Below are 23,702 nucleotides of genomic sequence, written 5' to 3' on the forward strand. Positions count from 1 at the left end.
CTTCAATTAAATAATTAGCGACACAGCTACCTACCTTCACAATTTCTAAAATTAGCGGATAGAATTAAAATTTCAGTAATTAAGAACAGTAAAAGTATTATAATCTGTTTCTTTGCAGTAGTGCGCCCCGATAGCTGAGTGGTCAGCGCGGCGGTCTGTTACACCAAGGGGCCCGGGTTCGATTCCCGGCTGCGTCGGAGATTTTCTTCGCTCAGGGACTGGGTGTTTTGTTATTCTCATTTCATCATCATCAGTGAAAGGCAACGGGAAACCACCACTGGAATCACTTCCCTAGAATCTCATGCAGTACACATCTCTGACGAGGCTTCTCCCATGACAAGAGCTGCCGTAAGGCAGAACGCAATGTTAGTTAGTAGTCGTTGCAGTAAGCTCATTGATCAGCGTATCCATCAACGTTGCTTCCTTAAAAGTGACTGTGCGATTTACAAGCAACTCGAGGTAATAACCCACTTTACTGTAACACAAAGAGAGCAGAGCTATGCGCATACCATATATACAGGGTGTTACAAAAATGTACCGCCAAACTTTCAGGAAACATTCCTCACACACAAATAAAGAAAAGATGTTATGTGGACATGTGTCCGGAAACGCTAAATTTCCATGTTAGAGCTCATTTTAGTTTCGTCCACCTACGCTCAATGGAGCACGTTATCATGATTTCATACGGGATACTCTACCTGTGCTGCTAGAACATGTGCCTTTACAAGTACGGCACAACATGTGGTTCATGCACGATGGAGCTCCTGCACATTTCAGTCGAAGTGTTCGTACGCTTCTCAACAACAGATTCGGTGACCGATGGATTGGTAGAGGCGGACCAATTCCATGGCCTCCACGCTCTCCTGACCTCAACCCTCTTTTCTTTCATTGATGGGGGCATTTGAAAGCTCTTGTCTACGCAACCCCGGTACCAAATGTAGAGACTCTTCGTGCTCGTATTGTGGACGGCTGCGATACAATACGCCATTCTCCAGGGCTGCATCAGCGCATCAGGGATTCCATGCGACGGAGGGTGGATGCATGTATCCTCACTAACGGAGGACATTCTGAACATTTACTGTAACAAAGTGTTTGTAGTCACGCTGGTACGTTCTGTTGCTGTGTGCTTCCATTCCATGATTAATGTGATTTGAAGAGAAGTAATAAAATGAGCTCTAACATGGAAAGTAAGCGTTTCCGGACACATGTCCACATAACATATTTTCTTTCTTTGTGTGTGAGAAATGTTTCCTGAAAGTTTGGCCGTACCTTTTTGTAACACCCTGTATATAAGTACATAAAAAGATACTCAACGGGCCTTGCAAATAATTAACAGTCCAAGCAGCAGGGTATGAATTTCATAATATTCATATGTTATCGTTTATTGTATGCACAAAAAATCTTCTGATATTAAAGGCAAGACTTAATGTGTCGTCTTAAAACTAATGAGCATCTGTTGGTCGTATGTGAAGTATGCTAGCGGCAAGACACAATCAATGCCTTCTCTGCGCAATAGCAATGGAGATACTATTGAAGACAGTGCTGCCAAAGCAGAGTTACTAATCACAGCCTTCCGAAATGCCTTCACAAAAGAAGACGAAGTAAATATTCCAGAATTCCAGTCAATAACAGCTGCCAACATGAGTAATGTAGAAGTAAATATCCTCGAGGTAGAAATGGTTCAAATGGCTCTGAGCACTATGGGACTCAACTGCTGAGGTCATTAGTCCCCTAGAACTTAGAACTAGTTAAACCTAACTAACCTAAGGACATCACAAACAGCCATGCCCGAGGCAGGATTCGAACCTGCGACCGTAGCGGTCTTGCGGTTCCAGACTGCAGCGCCTTTAACCGCACGGCCACTTCGGCCGGCTCCTCGGGGTAGTAAAGAAACTTAAATCACTTAATTAAAGCAAGTCTTCTGATCCAGACTGTATACCAATTAGATTCTTTTCAGAGTATGTTGATGCATTAGCTCCATACCTCACAATCATGTACAACCGTTCGTTCGACGAAAGATCCGTACCCGGTGACTGGAAAGTTGCACAGGTCACACCAATATTCATGAAAGGTAGTAGGAGTAATGAACTAAATTACAGGCCAATACCATTAACGTCGATATGCAGCAGGATTCTGGAAAATATAATGTGTTCGAACATTATAAATTATCTCGAAGAAAACGGTGTATTGACACACAGTCAACACGGATTTAGAAACACAACTAGCTCTTTATTCACATGAAGTGTTGAGTGCTATTGACAAGGTATTTCAAATTGATTCCGTATTTCTGGGTTTCCGGAAGGCTTTCGACACTGTACCGCACAATCCCCTTGTAGTGAAATTGCGTGCGTAGGGAATATCGTCTCAGTTATGTGACTCCGTTCGTGATTTCCTGTCAGAGAGGACACAGTTCGTAGTAAATGACGGAAAGTCATTGAGTAAAACAGAAGAGATTTCTGGCGTTCCGCAAAGTAGTTTTATAGGCCCTTTGGTGCTCCTTTTCTACATTAACTATTTGGGAGGCAATCTGAGTAGCCGTATGCCGTTTATCAACTAATAAAGTCATCAGAAGATCAAAAGAAATCGCAAAACGATTCAGAAAATATATCTCTATTGTGCGAAATTTGGTTGTTGACCCTAAGTAAGGAAAAGTATGAGGCCATCAACATGAGTGCTAAAAGGAAACCGTTAAACTTCGGTTACACGATAAATTAGTCAAATATAAAGGCCGTAAGTGCAACTAAATGCCTAGCAATTACAATAGAGAATAACTTAAACTGAAAAGAACACATAGACAAATGTTGTGGGAAAGGCTAACCAAAGACTGCATCTTATTGGCCGGACACTAGAAAATGTAGCTTTTGGAATAGTGCTGCGCTGTGTGGGATCCTTACCAGATAGGATTGACGGAGTACATCGAAAAAGTTCAAAGGAGGGCAGTTCGTTTTATCGCGAAATATAGGAGAGAGTGTTACCGAAATACTACAGGATTTGGGGTGGACATAATTAAAACAAAGGCTTTTTCGTTGCAGCGGAATCTTCTGACGAAATTCCAATCACCAACTTTCTCCTCCGAATATGAAAATATGTTGTTGACACCGAACTACATAAGGAGAAACGATCACCACGATAAAATAAGGCCGGCTGGGGTGGCCGAGTGGTTCTAGGTGCTACAGTCTGGAACCACGCGACCGCTACGGGCTCAGGTTCGAATACTGCCTCGGGCATGGATGTGTGTAATGTCCTTAGGTTAGTTAGGTTATAGCAGTTCTACGTTCTAGGGGACTGATGACCTCAGAAGTAAAGTCCCATAGTGCTCAGAGCCATTTGAACCATTTTTTGACAAAATAAGGGAAATCGGAGCTAGTACCGAAAGATATAGATGTTCGCTCTTCCCGCGCGCTAAACGAAACGGGAATAACTGAAAATTGTGGAGGTGGTTCAATGAACCCTCTGCCAGGCACTTAAGTGTGATTTGTAGAGTATCCATGTAGATGTAGGTGTAGATCTAGAGAAGTAACCAAATACAAGTTACCCTCAGCGAATGAAAAACTCCATATACAATACGTAAATGGCCTCTAACACTATTACTCTTGTTTTAGTTTGCTAAACGCGGCCAGGTACATTCCAGTAGAATGCGTCTTCAACGAATCAAAACCATTTGTTGAGGTTAAAGCAGTTAAGGTTCACAGTGACACTCAACGTAATCCAATTCCGTGGATAAAATTTCAGTAAATGATTAGCGAAATATGCCCAAGGAACTTGCAACCATGGATTTAAGGCCCGTTGCGTGGTAACCTTGCGTGCATTGCGATCCACCGCCCATCCACCCACCCACACTCACACTCACACACACACACACACACACACACACACAAACGCGCGCGCGTGCTCTAGAAATTACGGGGTTGGGTTGGGTTGGGTTGGGTTGGGTTGTTTTGGGGGAAGAGACCAGACTGGGAGGTCATTAGGGAAGGACGGGGAAGGAAGTCAGCCGTGCCCTTTCAAAGGAACCATCCTGGCATTTGCCTGGAGCGATTTAGGGAAATCATGGAAAACCTAAATCAGGATGGCTGGATGTGGGATTGAACCGTCGTCCTCCCGAATGCGAGTCCAGTGTGCTATCCACTGCGACACGTCGCTCGGTAGCAGTTACAGCAAAATACTTATCTAGACATACTCATGATAATTTTCATAGACGGAAAAGTTATTGTTGATACAAAGAAACATATTACACGCAAGTGACCTTATCAGTTTCATCTGAGGTGGGTTCTGACATGAAAGTCCTTTAACAACTAGAAACTCAAGACGAGATACTTTATCTACACTGGTACAGTCAATCGAGAGACTGTCAACTTCTTACAGATGGCAGCAGTGGGTTTAGACCAGTCTAAGTGATGGTCCAGAATTAGCCCCCAGACTTTTGTTGAGGAAGAGGACGTTATTTGTATATCGAATAGGGTTAGGGTGAAAATGATATTCTAAACAGAAGGGTAATAAATCTTTTATGATTTATCAAAACTGGCAGCTTTTCAGACTGATAATATTAGAAACCTATATTCTCTGCCCACTGTGATAAGGCAAGTAAGATAGAAATTACATGCTGGATAATTGTGCACATGTTTGCTAGCCTTTTATTTAAGCATTATTGAAGATCGTCAGCTTCTAGATGCTATTTGTAATGGGAGAGAATATCTTCGACATCATTAAGACAGAATGAGTAAAATAGTGGGCCAAGTAAGGATCCTTGTGGGCCCATGGACACTACATCTTCCCTTTGTCATCATTTATTACGACCATTTCACACTGATGATGATGTTTGGTTTGTGGGGGCTCAACTGCGTGGTTATCAGTGCCCATACAAATTTCCAACCTTTACTCAGTCCAAACTCGCCACTTTCATCAATAATGGCGAAATGATGAGAACAACACAAACACCCAGTCATCTCGAGGCAGGTGAAAATCCCTGACCCCGCCGGGAATCGAACACGGGATCCTGTGCTCGGGAAACGAGAACGCGACCACGAGACCACGATCTACAGACATTTCACATCTATATCTACATCTACATGGTTACTGTGCAATTCACACTTAAATGTTTGGCAGAGGGTTCATTGAACCATTTTCATACTACTTCTCTACCATTCCACTCTCGAATGGCGCGTGGGAAAAAGGAACACATTAATCTTTCCGTTCGAGCTCTGATTTCTCTTATTTTATTATGATGGTCATTTCTCCCTACGTAGGTCGGTCTCAACAAAATAGATTTCGCCGCGAAGAAAACCGCCTTTGTTTCAGTGACTGCCACCCCAACTTGCGTATCATATCAGTGACACTCTCACCGCTATTACGCGATAACGCGAAACGAGCTGCCCTTTTTTGCACTTTTTCTATGATCTCCGTCAATCCTACCTGGTAAGGATCCGACACCACGCAGCAATATTCCAGCAGAGGACGGAGAAGTGTAATGTAGGTTGTCTCTGTAGTGGGTTTGTCGCATTTTCTAAGTGTTCTGCCAACAAAGCTCAGTCTTTGTTTCACCTTCCCCACAGTATTACCTATGTGGTCTTTCCAATTTAAATTGATCGTAATTGTAATTCCTAGGTATTTGGTCGAATTGACAGACCTTAGATTTGTGCGATTTATCGTATACCCAAAATTTATCGGATTTCTTTTAGTATCCATGTGGATGACCTCGCACTTTTCTTTGTTTAGTGCCAATTGTCACTTTCGCACCATACAGAAATTCTCTTTAGATCAATTTGTAATTGGAACTGATGGCCTGATGATTTTACTAGACGGTAAATTACAGCGTCATCTGATAACAATCTAAGGGGGCTGCTCAGATTATCACCTAGATCATTTATGTAAACCAGGAACAGCAGAGGGTCCACGACACTACCTTGCGGAACGCCAGATATCACTTTTGTTCTACTCGATGGTTTACCGTCTATCTCTACGAACTATGACCTCTCTGAGAGTAAATCACAAATCCAGTCGCACAACTGAGACGATACTCCATATGCACGCAACTTGACTAATAGTCCCTTGTGAGGAACGGTATCAAAAGCTTTGTGGAAATCTACGAATATGTAATCGATCTGAGACCCCTTGTCGACAGCACTCATTACTTCATGGGAATAAAGAGCTAGCTGCGTTGCACAAGAACGATATTTCCACTGTAGAGTACTTGAAGAAAAATTTGCTTGAATCTACAGCTATAACAAACTTGCCCCAGCTATCTGAAGCAGCGCTGCAAGTAAAGATAAGACTCTCCGTATCACTGACTACGGTCTCGACTTTATATATTTTTTTATTCGACGATAAAGGTGAGTTTTTCGTAATTAAAAAGCGTATGTTTGTTGTTTCGTCAGTACCACTTGCAGTAATTTAAGTATTCGACTAGATGCATTACTTTTGACATCTGAAGCGGAAGCCCTTCTCTGTGTATGACTTACGGCGGTAGCCTTTCCCGGCCCACGTTTGAACCACTAGACGCTAATAGCAAAGACAGCCCACTCTGCTGAGTGTAGAGTGGAGACCAGGTGCGCAAGAGAACATGCATAGTGCGCGCTGCGAGTGGTGGAAGCCGGGCAGTGCTCTCCTTACAAAAGGGAGGCCAGAGCACCAGCCAGCTCCGGTTAGCGCTGAAAAGAGGCCAAGAGTGCTTCAAAGGACTTTACTGAAATGCAAGTTCTTAACAGAGCTGTCCAAGACTTTCAGCGACACAGCAGTTCCTAAATGGTCATTCTCCATAATGATTTTACATAGTAAAAAGTTAATTCGACAAGGTAATGTGAACATCATGCACCAGTATTATATAAATTAGAAAATTATAGCACTTGTTGCACTCAGATTTTTATGTGCGGAGGAAATTGGAAAGTTACTTACTCTCAAATAATACGAAATGAAACGGAATGCTGTAACGTGTCGTTTTTCTCAGGGTAGTACGCTAGTGCCACTACTTTTTGTAACTTATTTATTTATTTACTTATTTTTTTCATATCCACTCTTAGGACTGCTTAGTCTATAAATCTTCTTTCTTCCAAAAAGCTCTTCATTGTCTCGTTCTTCTTCGTTATCTCTCCTCCTGTGATCTTAATTGTGTTATGGTATTAGCACAGCTATAATCTTCCAGTTTTGTTCTGTATGTTGAAATATCCTGCAGTATTGTATATTAATTACTTGCACTTGTTCGAATCTTTTGTGATTTCTTTCTTCATGTTACTCCTTTTAAGCACTTTGCGTTTCACATCTCCTTGGTCCACATGTTGTTGCCCATCCTCATAATACCGACTAGTCTTGTCTTCTATATCGTGCTTGACAATTGCTCCATACATTCATGTAGCTAAGTAGCTCATGTTTCGACATATGTATCCAAACTGATTTTGCCTCAGTTGTCTCTTAAGACAGTTGTCCCTTAAGATCTTACATTCCCCTCTAGATACAGGAAATTTGGTCTTCTAGCATATGCTAACGTCTATAATATAGATACCGAAAACTGCGCACATTCCCCACCCCTTCAACCTTCCTGTCGGTTTCATGCATGCTTGCATGTCCAAAGGAATACTGCACCGTTATTCGGAATAACATAGGCACCGCGATGTCCTGTTTATCTGCCGACAACTGTCTAGCGACTTTCAAGTAAAATGTCCCGCATTACGGGAATATACATAATGGATGTACGAGTACAGTTTGCAAACACACGGTTGACGACATATGGAATCTTGGATGTGGCCGTGAGTCATTCTTGGATAGCCAAATTGCAAGGATGCCGTACTCAAAAAGCGGGAAATCCAGGTTCGAGTACCGGTATAGTGCAAATTTTCTTTATAGTCGTTCCTTTATACAGCTGATGGTTGTTTATATTCGCAACTGTGAATACATTTCATGCGTTTCAGATGTGCTGTTGCAGAAGGATGCTGAATATTAAGAGGACTGATGAGAAGTAACGAGATTCTCCACTGCATCGGCGAGAAAAGGAGCACGAGTATGTGAAAAAGACGGTACAGAGTGTTACGACATCAGTGGGTAACTTATTTGGTAATAGAGGGGGCAGTAGATGGAATAATTGTAAGAGCAATTGGACATTCCATTATATGTAACTAATGAAATTTAAGGAATTTGAGTTAGGTATACTTTGAGAAGAGGTCGTAAGGGTACAGTACCCTCACGTAGTATCTAATATGCACTATGCAGAGATCATACATGGTTTAAGCAAAGACTGGAATGCAGTCAACAATGTGCGAGTGGGTAAGCAATAGTTGAGTGTTGGAGTCCGTGGGTGGAAGTCGGGTGTGAGAGGCTAGAGAGAGAGGTTGCTCGGTAGCGAGGCCGGAGATGAGTGGCAGAATGGCACACAGTGTTTGATGCTCATAAATGTTTATAAATTGAGTGATTTAATTAATAAATTCCAGCATTTAAGAGAGGAGATGTTATCATTTAGTAGTTTTCACAATAACGGAAGTGGACAACAATGAGTCTCATGACAAGGAGGAAAGATATATATTATGCTAAAATATTTAAAATATAACTTCTTCACCTACAGCGTATGCGAATAGTATAGTTCGGTGCGAAACTGAGGGGGGGGGGGGGGGAGAGAGGTTACAATGTTGACTCTGGGAAGTAAGTCGTAATGGTCTGAATGAAAATGGTGAAAACATTCATGATCAAGAAACGTAACACACTTTCTTTCTTGCAAAAATGTTCACTGACAGAGTGAGTATTCTATTCTGATATCTCAGGGAAATTGTACTGTTAACGACTTTATATGTTCTGGAGATGAGTGTGCAACATTCTTATCATCATACAAAATCTGATGCCTCTAAAACTCTATCACACAAAACACGTACGGTAGTAATCGGTACGCATGCGACAGCATGCGCTGTCTGATATGTTCCAAAACGCCGGCCGTAAAAACAGAACTTTACCGGTGTTCGGACCTCAGTTTCTGCTGGTGGTCAAGTTTTTTAGATGGGCCTTGGGGTTGGGACGATTTGTTACCAAACAGAAAAAGGAAATGGTTCAAATGGCTCAGAGCACTATGGGACTTAACTGCTGAGGTCACCAGTCCCCTAGAACTTAGAACTACTTAAGCCTATCTAACATAAGGACATCACACACATCCAGGCCCGAGGCAGGATTCCAACCTGCGACCGTAGCGGTAGCGTGGTTCCAGACTCTAGCGCCCAGAACCGCTCGGCCACACCAGCCGGCCACCCAACAGAAAGATCGTTTTACTGTTACTATCCTACAGTATAGGGTTGAAGTCTGAATATGACACACTTCATCCAACTTATGAAAACGAAGCGACTCGTTTGGTTCCTGTTGCTTTATATGTGGTCTATGGTACGTCTTAAGCGGCTTCTGGAGGCACTATTTAGTTCATGGTCGGCCCTAAAAAAATCCGAAGAAACTGGCTCACGGCTTCCATTATCGCTGTTCACAGTAAATGGTTCTAATCTTTGCGATGCAATTCTAAGATCCTGGTTCAATATCCTTGAATACCTTTTTGATATCTTTATACGTTTCCGAGATGCAGAGGTTTAAACTTGCCCTACTTGTATGGTAAAACACGCACGTAATATCCGGTGTGAAGAGAGAACGTGGTTATAAAGCGACATAGCACGAAGAAATGTCCTGTAAAGCATCTCCGTTAACATCAGGAGGGTTTTGGGAACCCCATGTTGTGGTACTGAATCACGTGAAAAATTTTTGTACACGTAAAATCCTGTCAGATGTAAAATCAGCGAAGAAAGTGATCCAACTAAAACATTCGTATTTCTTTACGTACTACACGAATGTGTAATAAAAATGGGGGGTTCCTATTTTAGAAAACGCAGTTGATATCCGTTTGACCTATGGCAGCGCCACCTAGCGGGCCAACCATAGCGCCATCTGGTTTCCCCCTTCAAGCTAGACAAGTTACGTTGTTTGTAGTTTTTTCGTTTGATGCTTATTTCGTGTGATATTTGGCCCGGTCACTATCAATGGACCAGCCAGTATATTCAGTGATTAATCAAAAAAATAAATACTGAATACTACTGTAGTGTTGGCAGAAGATCCAACACTGTGTAGCTAGAGGAGGCCGAAATGCACGCTATTAAGCTCACGCGGATTGGCGTGAGGTCTCGAACAGTTAAAGGATTTGAGTCTAGCACATAAAGTACGTAGCTGTTGGAATACTTAACTTTAATCCACAATTGTAGAACATCTCTCGTTACTGTACATGCTTCACAATATTAATTATCAAATGCTATGGCGCCTTGCTAGGTCGTAGCAAATGACGTATCTTAAGGCTATGCTAACTATCGTCTCGACAAATGAGAGCGTATTTGTCAGTGAACCTTTCCTAGCAACGTCGGCTGTACCACTGGAGCGAGTGCTGGGACGTCTCTAGACCTGCCGTGTAGTGGCGCTCGGTCTGCAATCACTGACAGTGGCGACATGCGGGTCCGACGTATACTAACGGACCGCGGCCGATTTAAAGGCTACCACCTAGCAAGTGTGGTGTCTGGCGGTGACACCACAACTACAATATTATTTACTCTGTACTGCAATATCATTTACTCTGTTAAATATTGTGGACTGGCATGAGTCTCTGAAATAAGCCAATATCACGATAACATACGTAAGGACATCGGCTATTCCGAAGTACGCACGAAATAATATTTCATACACAGCGCGCGACTCACCGCCTTCTAACAGATAGTTCGCGTGAGCGCTGCTATTATGGAGAGAAAATATGCGTGCTTTTACGCAAACTGTATTGATTAATTTGGTTCTAAGGAGCTACTGGTCATTTATGTACCAACTTTCACAAAGAAACTGAGATATTTTTATGCTTATTAAACAGAATATTTTTCTGTATTTAGTATTCCTTATCTGCAAGGCAAAAACTGAGGAGAATCTCATCTGCCATTAAGCGGCCAATCTTAAACATACTGAACTCATTCAGTACGAAAACATTAATGAATGGAATTTGTCTTTACTTTACTAGCTTTGAAACTATTAAAAGATGAAAATAGAGAAGTCTCCCGCATTTACATTTAATATTACAGACTGAATTTCTAACTAAAAAAATATAGTCAGCGTAATGGCCGACCAGATGCTGCTAGGGAAAGAGAGCTCCCCGCAACACGAAGTTCTGAAATAGTTATTAATTATAATTAGTGGTGGCTGTTATGGGGGGTGCTCACTAGTTCAATAACCAACACTTTCCAATAACAATTGAACATATATTCTGATAACTTACAGACAGACTTACATTAAATACCAGACTGTGATAAAATGGCGGCCTTCCGCTAGACGAAACAAGCTAGGAAAAAAAATCTGACACAAAAAAGATTATCTCTGTCCCTTTTCATCTACATTACACAGATACTATAAACAAAAGGTTACTTGTTAAACGCATCGCTGTTTGCAAGCTTTACAGATAATAAACTACACTTTTTGATATTTTATATTCATCGTGCACACGGACGCAGTCATTCAATAATTTATAGTTCACACGTCACTATTTTTAACACACAAAAAACGCTTTTACTTTTTCTCAAAATGTGAATTTATGTGACGTTCCGTCACATGGGCCAGTGAAAAGAGGAGAACCAGTGGAAAAATGCTCCTATGGGAGCACAAAATACGTTAATGCGCTCCTATATTAAGAGATTTTGACTAAAAAGTCGGGTACCAGCTGCCTCATTCTACTTTCCTCATCACCTTAGAAATATGATTGTGATTCTGTGAGCGCTAGATACACAGACATTGTTATGAGCACTTGGTCTTTTTAACAGTATATGTTTATTTTTAAACATAACCTGTATTTTTTATCCACAATAATGATCACATAGTATAAGGCTCTAACTCATTATGAACACGTTTAGTATCAAAGATTTTTTGAAGACCAGAAGGTGACAGTTATATCCGTCGAAACTCATTAAAAATAAAGACGAATTTATCCATCTTGGGTACTGATAGCTTTTTACCAACTAAAACGGATCACTCCTAATTTCTCTAAATGAGGAAATTCTATCAAATTTTCGTAGGACTAATAGTCAGCACACAGCAAGCGAGAAGATATGAAAATCTCGAGCACGGTTTTTGAAGACTTTGCGGGATGCATAAAACCTATCGGTAGCGGCAGCTGAGTCACACTGTATGGCTCAAATGGCTCTGAACACTATGGGACTTAACATCTGAGGTCATTAGTCCCCTAGAACTTAGAACTACTTAAACCTAACTAACCTAAAGACATCACACACATCCATACCCGAGGCAGGATTCGAACCTGCGACCGTAGCAGTCGCGCGGTTCCGGACTGCGCGCCTAGAACCGCTAGACCACCGCGGCCGGCCACACTGTATGTCATACGTAAACTCAGTATCTTGCAAAAGGCCACCCAGAACGTGGTTTCCGTGACTCAGCAAATGGTCGGTGCGGGTATAAGTAGTGATAGGAAAGATCGCTCAGGAGGCAGCCTTTTCTAGCCAGTCATTCTCTTGTTAGCCAGTGACTGCACTAAAAAAAAACTCCTCCCGAACAGGCCATGAAGGCCTAAGGGTACCGACCGGCCGCCGTGTCATCCTCAGCCCACAGGTTTCACTGGATGCGGATATGAGGGGGCATGTGGTCAGCACACCACTCTCCCGGCCGTATGTCAGTGACTGTACGCTGTGTGTAAATGAATTGCATACAGAGATTAGCAGTGTAATTGCCGGGCTGATGAACATGGAGAAATTCTGCTATAACGTGGCGCTCGCAAATACTCCAGTTGATGCGGGACTCAGAAAATATCCGACGGTCATTTGATAAAATTTCTATCAGTCGTTGAATTAGAATCATTCGAAGTCGTGGGAACTTTGACTTTACGCGACACTGTTTGAAATAATACCATAAAGTTCAGCCCTTGATTATGTGACGGAAAGGGGAATAGTGGAATGAGTACTGGAGCACTGGTCAGTAGTTACCCAGGCTACGTGTGTGACTCGCAATCTGCTGTTGAGCTTTGGGAATATAATCAATTCAATACACTTTCTCTGCCGTTTACTACAAAATCAGTCCTACTCAAGTACATCACTGCTGCGAGTTTTTACGACTTTGCTAATTTTCTGGTGGGTATAAAGTAATAGAGAACAGCTCCTCTGAGAGCGCCTTATACAGGGTGAGTCACCTAACATTACCGCTGGATATATTTCGTAAACCACATCAAATACTGACGAATCGATTCCACTGACCGAACGTGAGGAGAGGGGCTAGTGTAATTGGTTAATACAAAACATTAAAAAATGCACAGAAGTATGTTTTTTAACACAAACCTACGTTTTTTTAAATGGAACCCCGTTAGTTTTGTTAGCACATCTGAACATACAAACAAATACGTAATCAGTGCCGTTTGTTGCATTGTAAAATGTTAATTACATCCGGAGATATTGTAACCTAAAGTTGACGCTTGAGTACCACCCCTCCGCTGTTCGACCGTGTGTATCGGAGAGCACCGAATTACGTAGGGATCCAAAGAGAACGGTGATGAACCTTAGTTACAGAAGAGACTGGAACAGCACATTACGTCCACATGCTAACACCTTTGTATTGGTCTTTTTCACTGACGCACATGTACATTACCATGAGGGGTGAGGTACACGTTCGACGGGCGTTTCATAGGACGTGGAGGACGCATAAATTGGCCAGCCCGTTCTCCTGATCTTACACCTCTGGACTTCTTTCTGTGGCGTACGTTAAAGGAGAATGTGTACCGTGATGTGCCTACAACCCCAGAGGATATGAAACAACATATTGCGGCAGCCTGTGGCGACATTACATCAGATGTACTGCGGCGTGTACGACATTCATTACGCCAGAGATGGCAATTGTGTGCAGCAAATGATGGCCACTACATTGAACATGTATTGGCCTGACATGTCGGGACACACTCTATTCCACTCCGTAATTGAAAACAGAAACCACGTGTGTACGTGTACCTCACCCCTCATGGTAATGTACATGTGCGTCAGTGAAAAAGACCAATAAAAAGGTGTTAGCATGTGGACGTAATGTGCTCTTCCAGTCTCTTCTGTACCCAATGTCCATCATCGTTCCCTTTGGATCCCTACGTAATTCGGTGCTCTCCGATACACACGATCGAACAGCGGAGGAGTGGTACTCAAGCGTCAACTTTAGGTTACAATATCTAAGGATGTAATTAACATTTTACAATGCAACAAACGGCACTGATTACGTATTTGTTTATATGTTCAAATGTGCTGACAAAACTAACGGGGTTCCATTTAAAAAAACGTAGGTTTGTGTTAAAAAACATACTTCCGTGCATTTTTTTATAGTTTGTATTAACCAGTTACACTAGGCCCTCTCATGTTCGGTCTGTGGAATCGATTCGTCAGTATTTGATGTGGTTTACGAAATATATCCAGCGGTAACGTTAGGTGACTCACCCTGTATAGTGTGGTCCATCGATCGTGACCGGGCCAAATATCTCACGAAATAAGCGTCAAACGAAAAAACTACAAAGAACGAAACTTGTCTAGCTGGAAGGGGGAAACCAGATGGCGCTATGGTTGGCCCGCAGGGAGGCGCTGCCATAGGTCAAACGAATATCAACTGCGTTTTTTAAATAGGAACCTCCATTTTTTATTACATATTCGTGTAGTACGTAAAGAAATACGAATGTTTTAGTTGGACCACTTTTTTCGCTTTGTGATAGATGGCGCTGTAATAGTCATAGACATATGGCTCACAATTTTAGACGAACAGTTGGTAACAGGTAGGTTTTTAAATTAAAATGCAGAACGTAGGTACGTTTGCACATTATATTTCCGTTGTTCCAATGTGATACATCTACCTTTGTGAACTCACCATTTCTGAGAACGCATGCTGTTACAGCGTTATTATCTGTAAATACCACATTAATGCAATAATTGCTCAAAATGGTGTCCGTCAACCTCAATGCATTTAGCAATACATGTAACGACATTCCTCTCAACAGCGAGTAGTTCGCCTTCCGTAATGTTCGCACAAGCATTGACAATGCGCTGACGCATGTTGTCAGGCGTTGTCGGTGGATCACGATAGTAAATATCCTTCAACTCTCCCCACAGAAGGAAATCCGGGGACGTCATATTCGGTGAACGCGCGGGCCATGGTATGGTGCTTCGACGACCAATCCACCTGTCATGAAATATGCTATTCAATACCGCTTCAACCGCATGCGAGCTATGTGCATGACATCCATCATGTTCGAAGTAAATGGCCATTCTGTCATGCAGTGAAACATCTTGTAGTGACATCGGTAGAACATTACGTAGGAAATCAGCATACATTGCACCATTTAGATTGCCATCGATAAAATGGGGGCTAATTATCCTTCCTTCCTTCCTTCCATAATGTCGCACCATACATTAACCCGCCAAGGTCGCTGATGTTCCACTTGTCTCAGCCATCGTGGATTTTCCGTTGCCCAATAGTGCATATTATGCCGGTTTACGTTACCGCTGTTGGTGAATGACGCTTCGTCGCTAAATAGAACGCGTGCAAAAAATCTGTCATCGTCCCCTAAGTTCTCTTGTGCCCAGTGGCTGAATTGTACACGACGTTCAAAGTCGTCGCCATGCAATTCCTGGTGCATACAAACATGGTACGGGTGCAATCGATGTTCATGTAGCATTTTCAACACTGACGTTTTTCAGATTCAAGATTCTCGCGCAGTTTGTCTGCTACTGATGTGCGGATTAGCCGCGTCAGCAGCTAAAACACCTACTTGGGCATCATCATTTGTTGCAGGCCGTGGTTGACGTTTCACATGTGGCGGAACACTTCCTGTTTCCTTAAATGACATAACTATCCGGCGAACTGTCCGGAGACTTGGATGATGTCGTCCATGATACCGTTGGGCATTTTGATCACAATAGCCATACATCAACACGAAATCGACCTTTTCCGCAATTGGTAAATGGTCCATTTTAACACGGGTAATGTATCACGAAGCAAATACCGTCAGCACTGGCGGATTGTTACGTGATACCACGTTTGTGAGTATTACAGCGCCACTACAGGAATATGTAATAAGAAATGGGGGGTTCCTATTTTTAAAAAACGCAGTTGATATCCGTTTGACCTATGGCAGCGCCATATAGCGGGCCTACCATAGCGCCATCTGATTTCCCTCTTCAAGGTAGAGAAGTTTCGTTCTTTGTTGTTTTTTAGTCTGACGCTTATTTCGTAAGATATTTGGCCCGGTCCCGATCAATGGACCACCCTGTACGGATACAAACTTTAGAGCCAAGTTAAGAACGATAATAAGTTCCACAACAGGACGTAAAATCGCAACTAACAGCATCACCAAGTGTCATTGTTGCTGCTTCATTTTTTCGATGCGAAAAATTAAATCTTTATGATACTCTTGCATCAATGCTTACTGAGTAGCAAACTATGGTTAGATATCTAACTTAAGATCAGAGGTTAAAACGAATATATGAAACTGCACTACTTTTGTCAAGGTAGTTTGCCAGTGGTTCTAGTGCAATCAGCAGTTTAAATGGGCCACAGCCTCCTCCCGACACAGGTAGGCGGCACGTGCAACGCCGGGTGTGCTGGCAGGACGTGTGCTCCGACTGCCGCCATCCATCAGGGGGCCAGGGCGCACGGGGCCTGGGCAGCATCCCCGCACGTCCTGCATATTGGACAGCGGCCGGCACATAAATAAGCCGCCCAAGATTGAGCACAGGCATCGCTCTCGGAACGCGTTAATGTTGCGCCCTTTTTTGCCTTCAAACGGAAACGTCCCGAATACATTTCATTCTACCCAACTGGACGCCTCACTTGCGCCAATCGGATGGCAGCGATGGCCTCGTTCCGAGACAGTCTGCGTGGAAAAGTGACTGCGTCTTCTGACGCGTCGGAGCAGTTACAATAATACATACAAATTCTATTTGGTGGCATTGTTAGCCTTTGCTAATTGGTCATATTTACTAAAACGCTGTTTTTCGTTCCCTTGTGATGACCTCAACCCAAAGGAAAAATAATTATCAAAATCTAAACTGGGAAGTCATCCAAAATTCTAGTTGGAAAACCACACTCTGTTATACTTCTCCATTGGTCACGATCCCACTTTGTTTATGAACTGAAAACTCTAATATTCACGAAAAACTGTTCTAAAATTAACCTGAACCGACAAAATTGTGTATATGTTCTCTGAAACTTCAAAGACATCTAAGACAATATCTGAAAGGAATTAGAAAAAGTGACAAAAGCTGGAGGGGGGGGGGGGAGGCGTTCACCATACATCTACCCACTTTCGAGTATAACCAGTGTCTCTTAATACAACGACTCGTAGCAATACAATATCAAAAACTTTCATTACTGGGTAAACAGTCCCTACGTGATTCGACAGCTGACATTTATAATTCACGCTCACATCAGGAAATGCAACAATACGGGAATAGCGGCTTTTACGTTATTGGTCAGAACGCAAGCAATTATGGCGGTCGCCGTAATTTTCGCGACAAAATACTCTTATTAGTCACTGTCACAGATCTAGTCTCATAACAATACATAAAACTACATAAAATAACTACAATAATTATGACATGCAAGGAGAATTAGTTCTAATGTGAGGAAGAAGTTTATATTTACTGGTGTTTCAACAATGACTAACAGGCATCTTTTAATTCACTGATTGTAATCCTATTTTCGTTAGCAGAAAGCAAACATAAATTAAACAAAGAATTTATTTGAATAGAGTCTGTAATTCTTATACTTTTAATAGAGAAAGAAAGTTTCTAGGTCAGGGGATAGCGTTCGGCGAAATCTCTTAACTTTTTGTTGCATACGAAACGTTGCGTTGGGCAGCACGATGTCGGCGGGTTACGATAATGACAGCAGGATACAGGCAGTTCCGCTGTTTAATCTTCTCCGGCGAAACGCAAATAAAGTTCCGGCACAGCTGTATCATTAACCCCGTGGTGATTAACAAACCACAAGACTCACCATCCACCATCCCCTCTACTACACAACAACCTTTCGACTATCGATATCACTATCGCTGTCCCCTGTCTACAGATGTCATATCGTTATCGTAAATTACATAAACCTTTATAAATGTCATTGACTGCATTTTTCACAATTAATAATATTCCAAAAGAGAACTTTACAAACTTTACCACTGGTACAAAGCAAATCTAAAGAAAATAACGAAAAAAAAAATTATATGCGTAATTAGCAATGCCTTCACACCCTCTAGAATACTACAGAGGGAAACTGCTCCTATGAGCACAAAAAAGACAAATATGCTCCCGTTTTGAAAGATTCCGAGTGAAGACTGGGGTACCAGCTGCCTCATTCTACCTTCAAAAATTTTGCCAAAAAAATTTTAGTGACTAATAGAAGTTTTTTCATACAAGTGACTTGCCCTGCTGTACCAGTGAAAAGAGGGAAACCAGTTAAAAGCTGCCCCTATCGGAGCACAAAATAGGTTAGTATGCTCCCATTTTAAGAGACTTTGACTGAAAAGTAGGGTATCACCTGCCTTTTTCTACTTTCGCACCACCTTAAAAATTTTCCCAATATTCCTCATACATGACTGCTGATTCTGTGAGCGATACGCATACAGACATGGCCATGTGACCTGTTTAACATGCAACTCACACCTGACTCCAACAAGCTCCTCTAACTGTAATTCGCTCACACCGACTAGACCATCGCTCAAAGTCGCTCTTATCCTTCCACTCCCACTGACCCATTCTAACCTACTCGTTCAGCCCAGCTAATTGTCACTATCTCTTTGTGTCTCTCTCGCTATATTCTCTCTCACAGGCACAATCTCCTTCGTTCTGTCTTTTTTCTCACTATCTCACTTTTGCTTCCTCTTACTCCCGCTATCTCATACACTGCTTACCATTGCTCCTGCCTCTTCTCATATTCACTATCGCTGCCTTCCTTGTTGTCGTTATCAGCACGTTGTCTCAGTGTCTAGTTTCTAAAATTTTAGGTGCCAGATCGCACGTCTCCAACAACATAAAACGACCCCCACCCCCAGTCATAAAAATCACAACTTTCGATTTTTAAAAATTAGTTATAAAATAATGAGAAATCACTGTTTACAAAATAATATTCTAAAATTCGAATTTTTTCTTGTAATCAAAACAGTAAGTACACAAGATTTGATATAAACAACAGCTGCTACCGTCTGCCCCATAGCAGTATCACTTCGCTCCTCAGTTCTTCTTCTCGAGATATATCGGGGCAAATCGCTAGTCTCCAGAACTATTTCATTTACTGAAAACGCACGCACGTGCAAAGGATTACATTTACATTACATTACATTCACATTACTTTGCTACAAGCTACAATGGATTTCTGTCTATTCCTGCATTTGATAATATGGCATCGGTCACAAAATTCCAAGCACAACTCACACACACTAACACTCGTCATTTGGTTCGGGAAATAATTTTTTGCATCACACCGTGTGGTGAAAACCATGGGTTGCCAGTCTTGACGTCACGTGTTGCATTTCATGCTTAGCTTCCATCCAGGTCCTGTCTTGCATAGAAGTCCTCCGGTATGTTGTTTTTCTTCTCATGCAGATTTTATAGAAGCTGTTTGAAGCCGGCACTAGCTGGGAGTATGAGCTCACATCTTAGATCCTCTATCAGGAAGGTGTCCCTGGTAAGCTCGTGCACTAGCCTCGATCTTGAGTTCTGCGGGACTCATAAAATTCTCTTCAGGTATCTAGGCTTTACTCGCTCCAATTCTTCCAGCTGTTTGTATGTGAGATATTCACACACTGATTCTAGGCCATATGCAGAACAGGTAGTATCTTTAGCCTAGACAGGTCCATAGCTGTGTTGATCGATAGTTGTGTGATGTTTCTGATTTCATTCATAGTGCTAGTCGCCGCCACTGCTCTAGATCTTATATGTAGTCTGGAACTTTTTCCCGTTGTTTAGGCGGTGATGCCTAGATATTTGAAATTGTTAACCCTCTTGAGTTGTTTTCCATTGCAATTGACATTCTCTGCTTCAGTGAGTGTTCCTCCTTTCCTGAAGATTACCAACTCCGTCTTCTCTTCGTTTATCTTGATGTCGTTTCGCTCCGCCCATTCGCTTAGTGTGTGTAGCACTACTTGTAGTTTGTCTGTGTCTGTTGCTCCGATGGCCATGTCATCAGCGTACAGGTGTGTGCTTGCTTCTGCCATTCCTTTCGTGACATAGTCTCCAGGACTATGACGTCATGTTTTCAAGTGCAGCTAGCCGTGATGTTCAAGTAGCCGCACTGTTGCTATTCCGTGAACGTGTGTCCAGTACGAACTAATAAATCATTTCATTATTAATGACGATGATGGTGTTCCTGGCCCATTGCACCATTTTGGTCAACCCATTACCATGTTCGCTGGTGCCGGCGCAGCGGAAATTTATAGTTGCCTTGAAAGGGTACAGTACCGCCCGACATTGAAAGCAGGTATAACATTCTTCGTTATTCTTGTCAGAACAGCATATTTTTTGTAATAATAACTCAATTTCACTTAATACACTGAAGCCGGATACCAGTGTAGGAAAGAATGACAATTTATTTATTTAATTGATCATATGTGCACTCCCACAAAATAAATCCCTACATCCAATTTGGTGAGATCTGTGAAATGAATGAATGTATGGTCGTCTGTTAACCACAGATAGTGAATGTGCAATATATGATCATCTTTGAGACGGTTCTTTGGTCACCTTTGGTGGAACCAAAGAGATGAAATTTACCTGAGCTTTGAGCGCCTGAAATGTGGCTGACCAATACGGTAACATGGTGCGCCCCCACCTCGACGGAGGTGCGAGATGACCTGAAGAACGGTCATGTTTTCGGCATTCTGGCGCTGGATCTTGTGTTGGTAAGACCTGTCTTAGGTGTGCTCCGTAAAGACAAAAGAGTGGATAGAATGGTATGCATGTGGAATACTTAACAGTAGTTTGGAATAATAATTTCTCTATTTCAGGAACTTTTACGGGGAGAATTAAATGTCAGGCAGGTAATATTAAGGGGATCGTAGTAATCTTCGGAAGTGACCAACGGTCACGTGTAGCAATAAGTTGACATACTTCCGAGTGCTAAAGTTAAGCTGAAATACTGGCATGTGTACTATAAGTTGGAAATATTTCAGAAATGGCGTGTTCAAGACTTGAAATTAGAGACGAGCGCTTCCACGTGGTGAGTACTGTGTGAGTCTCAATCTGTGGATGAGACAAAGGATAAAGAGAAGTACTCGTCCATGGTATCAGTTCAGGACTCGCGTGTGTGACGAATATGTTCTTAATATTACTTTGCGTGTTATGTTTCCGTGTGGCGCTTGATTCAAACTATAATACTCTGAGAGTGAAACAAGGTGAGTCAGCCGTCTATCCATCAACGTCACTTGGCTTGCATTGCACAGGAAGACGTGCATATATCCTCCAGAGTTCATGGTACGAAAGAAAAGTTACGAAGTGGGGCAGTGTCGTGTGAAACTGGGATGAATACTAATTGAAGTGGTAAAGCTGAAAGTGATGTAATTATAATGTTGCGACTATTCCTTGTGCTGTATTCCATGCTGCCAGTGTGGTGTATTTCATGTAACTTAAGTATGTGTGGTTTGCATGGGAGAGTAGCAAGATAGGTTCAGAGGCAGTGGGTTATGCATGTTCCTTTTTGTACCGCTCGATCTGGAGGAAATTTTCGTGATGATGGGTGTGAGAGTCGAAGTGTGAGATATAGCAAAAGATCCACCATCCTATCCAGAAAGTGCACTGTAGTGTTAGATAATTACGAGACGATAAGATAGAGAATCACCAATGTAAAGCCATGCCCACTGGGCGGAGTTTCTCATGTGCAATTGTTGTAGAAAATGTAATGGTGTGTTTAGGTTATATTATTTATCGGAATAAAAAAGGTAGTGAAAAGAAAAAGATTGGTGGCCTTTTCCTCCGAATAACATGTTGTCATGATATCCAGAATTTATAATGTGTGCGCCATTCATATTCAGTGCGATGGCCACGTGTTGATCAAAGCCGTTGGGTAAGAAAGAAAATGTGGTATTGCCAGTGCATAGTGAACAGTCAGAGTTGTGTAAATTACTAATAGTCAAATGTGCGTTATCCGTTTCCGTTGCGCAATATTCATACAGGAGAATAATTTGTAACTTAATTGTGAGTACTAGAGCTCATGTTACTCGATAAATAAGAATGAATCCACTCGCTTGGCAGACAACTCATCTTGCAGGCCTGACTGCTTGATGCCACAGTATGAGCAAGGCATGTGGGTGCCTCTCAGCCTTACGATTTAATAGACGCGCACTATTTTAAATCCATGGTGCCGACATTTATGTGAGATATGTTACTGGGATGGGTGATATTTTTTGATGCTATTTCAGACGATTGCAGCTGCCGTCGCACTTTTTTGGATGTGGCTCAACGCCGATTTTTCGAATCAGATTGAAGTGGACAATAGGTAAGAAAACGTTAATGGACTCGTTTTAAGATCTATTATCTTAAAGTACCTCCAGTTATTTTGAAATTAGATTAGAAATTTACCAAGCTTTATAGAGCTGTTATAATAAAGATTATAATTTTTCTAAACATTCCATGAGGATATCTCCCTGTAACTCCTACTCACACTATAAGATTCAGAGTGGGCTCATTTTTATTGTCTTGATTTGTATATCTGTTAACTACCTGTATGGATAATATATCTATTATTATGACTAAGGTTTCAAAAACTCCATTCTTCCTGTGGGATTTTTGTACTTGTTTCGAGTCATCAAGTCTTCTGACTGGTTTGATGCGGCATGCCACGGATTTCTCTCCTGTGCCAAGCTCTTAATCTCAGAGTAACACTTGCAGCCTACATCAATTATTTGCTGGATGTATTCCAGTCTCTATCTTTCTCTACAGTTTTTGCCCTCTACAGCTCCCCCTACTACTACAAAAGTCAGTCCTCGAAAGCTCTCTTGAATTCTGATTCTAGTACTGGATCCCCTATCTCTTCTAAATCAACTCCTGTTTTTCTTCCATCTTATCAGACAAATCTTCTGCCTCATAGAGGCTTTCAATGTAATTTTTGTACCTATCCGCTCCCTCCTCTGCGTTTAACAATGGAATTCCTGTTGCACTCTTAATGTTATAACCCTTGTTTTATTGTCACCAAAGGTTATTTTGACTGTATGCTGAGTCTGTCACTCCGACAATCATTTCTTTTTCGGTGTTTTCACATTTTTACTGCACCCATTTCGTCTTAACTTCCCTGCACTTCCTGTTCATTTCATTTCTCAGCCATTTGAATTTCTCTATTCCTAGGTTTCCTGGAACATTTTTCTACTACCTCCTTTCATCGATCAATTGAATTATTTCGTCTGTTACCCATGGCTTCTTCCCAGTTACCTTCCTTGTACATATGTTTTTCGTTCCAGCTTCTGTGATTGCCCTTTTTAGGGATGTCCATTCTTCTTCAACTGTACTGCATACTGGACTGTTCTTTATTGCTGTTTCGACAGCATTAGAGAACTTATAGCGTATCTCTTCATTCTTTAGTACTTGCGTATCCCACTTCTTTGCATACTGATTCTTCCTGATTAATTTCTTAAACTTCAGCCTACTCTTCATCACTACTACATTATGATATGAGTCTATATCTGCTCGTGAGTACGCCTTACAATCCAGAATCTAATTTCG

Source organism: Schistocerca piceifrons, chromosome 2, assembly GCF_021461385.2.
Source record: "Schistocerca piceifrons isolate TAMUIC-IGC-003096 chromosome 2, iqSchPice1.1, whole genome shotgun sequence".
Taxonomy (NCBI): Eukaryota; Metazoa; Arthropoda; class Insecta; order Orthoptera; family Acrididae; genus Schistocerca; species Schistocerca piceifrons.